Below are 10,611 nucleotides of genomic sequence, written 5' to 3' on the forward strand. Positions count from 1 at the left end.
AATGCGTATTTTCATTTCCAATATTTTCACTGTAAAATTATTATTTTTCACTGAAGTTAAACATTTGTCTCCTATTGTCTCCTATTAGTGTCTTGCCGGACTACTTTCTTATAAATAAACAATACACAAAATTAGAGTAGATGTGTTATGGTCAAAAAAAGAAAAGTAGATCTATATAATATCCAGATAATTCAAGCTTTTTTTATAATAATTATTTATATTTATCTTGTGATGTGTAAATTATCATGTTTCAGTCGTGGCTCTTGCCATTTGTACCACTCCATGAAAATAAATTCTGTATTAATTTATAGGAGAAAAAACTTGAATATCCTCTATTTATACTTTCAAGGTAGCTCGCTTTCTATTTCTGTATGCATAATAACATTATGTTTTACCAGCTGGCACACTTGCTAAAACATTTGCAGCCACTTAAACGATAAAATAATAATTATGACGAATAAAAATTAAAAGAAATGGGTTAATTTTTGTACAGCTGAGTTCTAACATTTGTCATAAGACCTAGTATTTTTCATTTAGATTTATGAAGTCACCAATGATGTCTTATGAGTTGCTCTTTTTACTTTGGTAGAAATACATGATTTTTTTCATATACTTGAGCGTCTACAGGGTCTGATTCTTACGTTTTGTCTTGTCTGGACCTCCTATGTTTAACTAAATGTTTTGTATTACATCTGACCGGAAAATATAATAATATTATTAGTTTGTTTTAATTTCAAGATATCTATTGAAATAGTTGTTGAAATGCAAAATCATGTCCGAATATAAAATTTATATAAGTTCTAAATGTAACCAAATGTCATTTAGTTGTTAGTTGTGTTTTTCTTTCTAGACAAAGCAATTTCAATGTCTGTAAATAATGCAAAATGCCTGTGGGTAAATGCAATTCCGACTATTTTGTCATTATTAAGGAAACCTTTCAGAAGTATCAAGTGTTCGATTTAAGGATTAGACAAATGAGGTCTGATTTATTTCTCAGATGCATTCAAATAATGCCAATGGCGATTAGGTTTACTTTGCAAATATCATACTTCTTGTAACAATTTTAGCATCATGTTTTGTGTAATCAAAATTATTCTTTGCTAAAACAATATTATATAGCGATACTATTATTAACAACAAAAAACCCATTAATAAATGGCTGAAACGTACCTTTTTAACACATTCACGCACATATTTATATTTTAGCTCAATTTTTATAGTTAATATAACATTGACTAGAAGGGATAGTCATTTGAATAAAAACGCGAAAAGGCGTCAACATCCATCAACTATGTTAATGTTCTTTGGGTTTTTACGGTTTATGTCATGTATTTTAGATTAAATAAAACACGTGTTTTATCATTAAGTATGTGCTTTGGCAATAATGCCTCGTCCATGTACGTAGATGTTACAGTAATTAAATTGAAATTTAAAACATAATGTGAGATAAAATCTTTAATGAATTTAATAACTTTCTGCTCCTTAGATTGTTCTTTGCTTGTTTGCTTTGAAGATATTTCTTCTTTAGCTTAGTCCGACCTCGAAGCTGAATAGCGGTGCATTTGGTTAGTAATCTAGGAGATGATGGTTCGATCCTCGATCCTCGTAATGGCTAGTTACACTGAAAAGTCGGTAAGCTTGACCGATAAACGAGATATGACCTAAATGGGCTAAAATCGGCGTTAATGACATTTATTGTACATGTTGAATACAATATAATGATATAATCAAATGGTGTAGATTATGAAATGTGAGGTTTACTTAATGTAATCATTTTCTTTTTTTTCTGTAAAAATCATTTTCAAGGTGAGATTTGTTTAGGCAACATTATATATTAATAATGATGTCAAACTAGGCTGAAGTTGAGGACAGCGTATACAACTTAATTGTATGGTTATAACGACTTTTCGTGTTTTTCACCATATATTTTCGCCATATATTAAAATAACGTTTGTTTGTGTAAGAAACTATGTGCCTTATGCTTGATTTAATCCCCTCTACAAATCCTAAAGGAATAGTTAATAAGAAAATATACAAACGTTACATAAATAGAGACAAGAGACAAGACAAGTAATATTCCATTTGTTTCATGTGTGTTTATTGCCTATTTGGATTACTTCATATCGCAAGAGTCTTGTTTTGTTCACTGTAACAACTGATTTTCGTGACAGTTTAGTTGGATAGAGATATAGCAAACTTGCCGTGGGTCTAGTATTCTTTATGTAACTATCTTACAGTTAATGCATATAGTGAAATATAATTATCATGAATATGCATTTATAATTAAATGATTATTTAATAATCTGTTTAGGATAAACAAAACAAAATGATACAAACTGTTGTTTATTCATGGTATTTGTAAATAAGATATTACAACGCCATGGAACATCAAATTGAGCTCACAATTGCAAAATAACAATTCCTGAATTAGATATTTTCATATGCACAATTATTCAATGTTTTGTTTTTACTGATATATTTGCTTTTCTTTCATTTTATAAAATAATGTCTGCAAAATTTTATTTATTTATTTTTTTTGGTGGGGGGGGGGTGTTTTTGTTTTTTGTTTTTTTTTGTAGTTGTTGTTTTTGTTTTGTTTTTCCTTTTTTCTTTTTTTTTCTTTTTTGTAATCTGACTTATCTTTTTCTTTTAAATTTTATTTCATGTTTTCCCAAAACGCCATTCAAACAGTGATTTTTTTGTTTTGCGTTGTACTGGAAAGTGTAACGATATAAAATGGTTTATCATCTTTATATTTAAGTATACACGCAAGAGATAGTGGAGGAGGAGAATAATTGCAGCTTTCATCTGGCATTAATCATAAGTATAGTATCATTAAAACTTGAATTTAAGCAACACCTTTAGGAAGATCCGCACATGTAAATGAAACGTCAAAACAAAGCCGTACGATATTGAACAGTTTGAACAGATAATAATTTATGGAACAAATAACTTCTTCAATGCGCAGCAATACAGAAAAGATTGCTTTTTATAATAGTAATTGTGGTAAGAAATATCCTAGATTTTCAAAAAGTACATTGAATTTCACTTGCTTTCATTTATTACCCAACATCAATAAACCATAATGTATTGACTGGACACCATATATCAAGATTCATCAAAAATACCATGATTATTTCGATAAAATTTTACATTTCATTACAGAAAATAATAAAATTACATATCAGTATATAAATTTTAAAACCGATGTCCAGTTTTCCGTCTCCATATCAACCATATATAGGTACTAAACCAGAAAAAAAACATAACAAAAGTCTATCTAACCATCAATTATCTTACTGTTCCCCAATCAAGTTCCTTATGACACGATATATGCATAGCGTATAAACGAATGCTTACACATTATTTGACGTCAATTATGACGTCAATAAACCAAATAACGTCAGAAAAATTATTTCTCCGCTCATTGCAGTTAAAAAAATTTCCATCATTTTTTTATTAGCATGTTAGAATGGAAATAGATAAATTTGCATTAAAGTAGAAGAATGCACGGTATATCGTTCAAATGCTTTATAATTCATCACCCAGGCCTATTGGCCATCGTATTTGAACTCGAACTGTGCATTATTCCACAAAAAAGCACTCACATTTCATATCTAACTCCTATTGTTTTAACGAACAAGCTGCTTTTTTAATAAAATAAATGAAACCATATAAAATATATTTCTTATATCTATTCACACCATCCTTGAACAAATTTGTGATACATAGCAAAACCTGTCTACTTAAAGCATTAAAAATATTTATTGCTTTACTTGACAGGAAATATTGCATTTAAATTACAACTGGAGAAAATGCAGGTGCATTTAATGTTGTAATAATTCAGACACTCTTTTTTATACTCTTCTTCAGAGTTTCTGGTTTGTTTATTTGTTTGAAAAGTTTTAAGTTACTTTACAAAAATAACTAACATAGACAACATACCCACTTTAATTTATTTTGTAGAGATCGACACACTTTTAGGCAACTTTTTTCCCTGTATAGATGTACTCATGATAATAGGCTATAGAACTACTAGTGTATCAATCAATATACGTGAAATGCATTTGTAAATGTTGAATTTATGATGAAATGCGTAAAATGCAAAACATGATATCCAGTGTCAGTGCAAAGCGGTATATCATGAAGAATGACAAGGCAAAGATATCTAAAAATTATGTAAATCTTATACAAACAAAAAATTAACTATTTAAACAAAACATACACACCTTGTAAACAGACTTATGGGTAGCGTTTTGAAAAGTGTAGCCGGATACCAAAAATAAAAAGCTTTTCGGAAATATGAATAAGGTGTCTCATGGCATACAACGGGCCTTTTATATCATTGTTTAACAAACTTTTATAAACTTTATTGCCGAACATTGATCCAAATTAACGGAATTCAACCGCTCCTTTACACGATACTTGTATACAACAAAATAATCATTATGATAATGAGCTTTCCTTTTCGGTCTGGTACACACTTTTTCCATTATCACTATTTCACAGACTGATGAATGATATTTGTGTTCCATGATCTCACTTAGAAAATTGGTCTGTACCAATATAACAACCATATAAAGGTACTAAACCAGAACAAAAATACATAACAAAAGTCTATCCATACAATCAGTTATCTTATTGTTTCCCAATCAAGTTCCTTATGACACGATATATGCATAGCATATAAACGAATGCTTACACAGTATTTGACGCCAGTTATGACGTCAATAAGCCAAATGACAGGAAAAAATATTTCTCCGGTCATTGCAGTTAAAAAGAGCTTTCCATCAATCTTTTTATTAGCATGTTAGAATAGAAATAGATTCTTTTTTGAATTATAGTAGAAAAATGCACGGTATATCGTTCAATGCTTTATAATTAATCACCCAGGCCTATTGGCCATCGTATTTGAACTCGAACCGTGCATTATTCTACAACAAAGCACTCACATTTGATATCTAATTCCTAAATTTTTAACGAACAAGCTGCTTTTTAGTAAAAGAAATGAAACCATAGTAAAAATATTTCTTATATCTATTCACACCATCCTTGAACAAATTTTTGTGATATATAGCAAAACCTGTCTACTTAAAACATTAAAACATATTTATTGCTTTACTTTCCAGGAAATATTGCATTTAAATTACAACTGGAGAAAATGCAGGTGCATTTAATGTTGTAATAATTCAGACACTCTTTTTATACTCTTCTTCAGAGTTTCTGGTTTGTTTGATGGTTTTTAGTTACTTAACAAAAATAACGAAATCCTCGACAAAGCTGCCAACAACACAACATACCCACTTTAATTTATTTTGTAGAGAGTGACCCACTTTTAAGCCACTTTTTTTCCTGTGTAGATGTAATCATGGTAATAGTCTATGGAACTACTAGTATATCAATCAATAAACCTAAAATGTATTTGTGAATGTTAATTTGTGATGAATTGGGCCTTTTATATTATTGTTTAGCAAAATTACGGTGCGTTTAATATACTTTATTGCTCAACATTGATCCAAGTTAACAGAATTCAACCGCTTCTTAACTGGATCCTTATATACAACAAAATAATCATTATGATAATGATCTTTCCTTTTCGGTCTGGTACACAATTTTTCCTTTATCACTATTGCACAGACTGATGAACGATCTTTGTGTTCCATGATCTCACTTAGAAAATTAGTCTGGACATACATGTATGCAACATAGATTGTAAAATAGTTACAACACAGTTACAACATAAAATAGATAATGACTTGATATGAAAGCTGCTTCTTTCAAATATTGCCTCATTAAAATAGTCATATAAATGTTTACATGACATCCTAAGGCTTGTGGATTATAATTATTCCATTTCCACAACCACTATAAGTACAATACATGTATAAGAATAATACAGCATTTTACTTTATATGATATATTTTAAATAAATGATCGCTTTGCAAAAGCAACTATTCTCATATTATGTATATGTATATAAAATGACAACTATCAAGACTGATTTGTCGGAGAAATATTATGATTATGGCAATTGCAATGTTAATGTTATAGATGAGTTTTAATTAGTATATATGGATATCATGAACTAGAAATTTTCTTACATTCATAGTAAAATTATTGTATTTAAAGCGAAATTTGAAAACAAATTCCAATTTGACAATTATTCACAGGTATAAAACTTACAAAATAAAAACTATCGCATTTTTACTTGAAATATTTTTTGTTCACATTTCGCTCATCAGACCACCAGACTAATGACTTATTCTGGAAGATGCATTTAAACAGCAAGGGAATATTTGCCATAAATCTTAAGTATTTTAATTAGAAAACCTTTCCCTGATGCAGACAAATCAGCTGTGGCTATGTCTTAGAACATTTTTTTTCTAGTGATCGGAATCTGTCAAAATTGTAGTAAATTTATCAGCATCAAAGTTCAATGCAAAAATTTGTTAAGGTAAATAAAACAAAATGATAAAAACTGTTGTGTAATCATGGCATGTGCAAATAAGATATTACAATTAGTATTATTTAGGCGATATGAATTGATTAATTGCTATATAAGATACTCATTTTGAAAAGATCTACTGATTAAACTGCGTGTGCCTTATAACTCTGTTTTCGGATTTTTACTAGTGCCTAATTTGAAACATATTCAACCATTTGACTAATAATTATATTTTACTTTCAAATTGACAAAAAATAAAGTTTAAAAGTTTTTTCCCGCTATCATAATCACGCCATGGATCATCACAAGAGCCCGCCATTGCAACATATCCATTTCTGTATTAGATCTTGCACATGCAATGTTATTCAATGTTTAGTTTCTACAGATAATAAGGCTTTTCTTTCTTTCTTTTTATAAGACAATGTCTGCAAATTCCTGCAATAAATACTGGAAAATTACTTTTACTTTTACTCATGTTTTTAGTCAATTACGATTTGATCTTTATAAAATACATCAGCATTGATATTGAAAAGGCTCCCTAAAATACAATACGGATCTCTTTTTATGTTTTTATGTTTCTAATCGCGAATAACATCATTTTTTGTTCCATTCTTACTTAAAATCAATGATATAAATTTAAACTAAGAGACATAAATAAATAAAACATTTGATTGGTGCTTTAAATTCAATTGAAAAGGTAGAAAATAATATATTTCGCCACATAAAGGTCACAAAACTTATCATTTGGAATAAACGTTAGAAATAAGTAATCATTTCAAAATAGCTGGAAGTAAAATAACATTTCAGGGATGAATGCCTTGTATAATCCGTTCTTTCAGAAATAAGAATAAAAACGCAAGCTTTTTAATCACACTTTTAAGGTTTAAACATCGACAGTATCAAGTCTATGGCACGTTCACAGTCATAACAAGAGATGACACGTGTCCTTGTGTTCCCAGTAAGTCTTCTTTCAAGGTTAAATGTGTTATATTTGTATATACAAAATGTTTATGATGATATTTTGATGCACTTTATACATTCAAGGACAAATGATCAATTTTACATTAGAGGTATCCCCATTAACATGTCAAAGGATATAAAATTCAAAGAATAAAACAGCTGTCGTGTGATTATCTGAGAAATGTTTTGATGTTTGTATGCCAAGATCGGAATTTTCCTTAAAAGATAGTGATATAACAACATAACTTACTTTAAAAACATGTTACATTTTGCGACATGCAAAGAGTTTGACTGTCCTTGGGTATCTTCCTAATTTATGGGTGAGTCAAATCGTGTTAAGCTTCACATAAGAGACATCCGTGGTCGAGTGGTTAAGGCAACCAAACTCAATTAAATCAAGTACGGGGTTTTAAATTTTTTTATTTTTTTATTTTGCATTGTTATTCTCTTTTTTTCTTCACAAAATGTTCTTTTACCTATGGCTTTATGGTGAAAATATCTTAACCTAAATGTCTAAATGTCATTACATCAAATCAAGTTCCAGCTTGGACGTTAATTCGAAAATTAGATCGTGTAGAAGCCATACATGTAGTGACATTTCCGACAAGTTAATAGATTTGTGCCAATGACTAGAATGTTATTGTAGAGTTACAAGTGTTTGCCTGGCATATACAGCACTATTATTCGTTCTTATTTTCACATTTCTCAAAGGGTTTCAATGGCGGATCTCCATATTTTGTGGATAGCATCAACATTTTTGCAATCAATTCAATAATTATAATATAATACTTTTCCAACTGTCAATGTGTCTTAGTGTCTATTTTTGTTTGTTTGTTTGTTTTCCTGTCGTTGTTGCTTTTTGTTGTTTTGTTGTTTTTTTGGGGGGGGGGGGGTTGGGGGGTTGGGGGGGGGGGGGCGGTTTTTTTTTTTTTTTTTTTTTTGTAGTTGATGTTTGTTTTTTGTGGGGTTTTTTATTTTTATAATCTGACTTAGCCTTGTATATGTTTTATATGGTATTTGTGAACAATGCAGTGTTATTATTTTGCCGATATACCGTATCTGTTGAATATGACCAGACCATGAATTATTGCTAATAAAATAATTGTTCTATCTTGCCAACCTTTAACCCTAGAATATTGGTAAATACATGTAGGCTTTATTTTATATTGAAAGTGATCTTAATTGATAAGCTTACAATTTCTGTATGTATGTATTAATACTCGCTTTGCCGGCATACTTGAAATAAACAAAAGTCTGTAAACATAATTATTTTAGGATAAAAGGCAAGAAAACTGTTAAAAGAAAATAAACAACATCGATACGACATACAATTTATATTTTAATGGAAAATGAAATTGTGTAGCATCCGTATAACACGAGACGTCTCCGACAAGGAAAATATTTGTGCCACAATGACGAGAAAACATTTGTGATGTTACAAGTCTTCGCCTGAAATATACCACAATTATTGTCTGGTCTTATTTAGAAACATTTCACTTTTACCTTATGATGTATTCTATGCTTATTTTTTTTTTTTTTTTTTTTTTTTTTTTTCATTTTGATTTACCATAAGTTATACCAACTTGTTTAGAAAAATCCAAATCCTTTCGTATTGTATTCATTCTGGTGTTTGATTATTTGATTTTTTTTTTGTTTTGTAGAAGTCTTAAGAATTTTAATGTCAAAAAAGAGAAAAAGTATAATAATAATAAAAAGAAAATGCAAGTTTTTCTATAAAAAATTGGATTTATTTTCCATTTGTGATAAGGCTCCCAAGTTTACAATTTTCTGTAAACGTTTACACGATTGCTAAGAACCGAAACGATACCGTTTAAACGGTGGTACTTCTATGTACTATACTACACCATGTATTCGAGTCGGCAAATGATGACATACTTTCTATTTTTAATACATATACAAATAAATAATGTCCAGGGCTCATCACGATTGTGTCGGCACACATTTTCTGCATTGCGTCCCAATTTCGCTCTTTTCAAAGATCAAAGGAAAATCAACTTTACCAAAAATGTATTATGCCACAAGCGATTATTGCACGGTGATGCTATTCGGAGGGTTGTAAACACCCATTTCCCATTTTTACTTTGGAATAAACCAATTGGAATTGATAAAAGCCGTGATTACAGGCAATGATTAAGATATTCCGTAAGACAATATGGTCATTTCGATTAAACGGTAAAAGATATCGTAAACGTTTAGGAATGAAAATCGAAACGTATCCGTTTAAACGTTTAACCGTGGGAGCCTTAATTTGTGATATGAAATATTATCATAATACACTCATGGCTACCGCCTCTCGTACCACTGCATGAAAAAAAATCCTGCATTTACAGAACAAATCTTGAATAGGCTGTTAGTTAATTTTTATGTAGCTCGCTTTCTATTTCTGTAAGCAATTTCTGTAATTTCTGTAATTATTATTAACATAATGTGTTGCCATTTGGCATAAACAATGGTGTATGTAAACATAATTATTTTAAAATAAAATGCCAGAAAACTGTAAAATGAAATATACAACATCAAATGGAACGTAATGCAGCATACAATTTATACTTAAATGCAAAATAAAGTTGTGTAGAATTCGAACAACAATAGACATTCCCGAAAGGACAAGATTTGTGCTAATGACGAGAAAATATATTTGTGATGTTACAAGGATTCGCCTGAATTATTATTATATTGTTTTATAAGATGCTGTAGTATTAGTTGGAATACAATGCAACAGAAAACAAACTTTTTATTCCAAGTCTTCAACTATTTAATGAATATACTTATTATATACTGTACTTATTATTGAATATGAAATATTGAGAAATTTTGATGAAATAAAATGCGTATTTTCATTTCCGTATTTTCACTGTAAAAATATTATTTTTCACTGCAGTAAAACATTTGTCTCCTATTTTCTGCGGTGTCTTGCCGGACTACTTTCGTCTTAATTAATCCAATACTCAGCAATAAAGTAGAAGCGTTAGAATCAAAAAAGAGAAAAGTATATAATAAACAGAAAATTCAAGTTTTTTTCCTATAAATACAGAATAAATATTCATCTTGTGATGTGCAAATTATCATATTTCACTCGTGATCCGCGTCACTCATAACACTCCATGAAAATAAATCCTGTATTTTAAAGTAATAACTTGTATATCCACAATTTATACTTGTTAGTTAATTTCAAGGTAGTTCGC

Source organism: Ruditapes philippinarum, unplaced genomic scaffold (assembly GCF_026571515.1).
Source record: "Ruditapes philippinarum isolate M1 unplaced genomic scaffold, ASM2657151v2 ctg12165_1_1_1_1, whole genome shotgun sequence".
NCBI classification, from domain to species: Eukaryota; Metazoa; Mollusca; class Bivalvia; order Venerida; family Veneridae; genus Ruditapes; species Ruditapes philippinarum.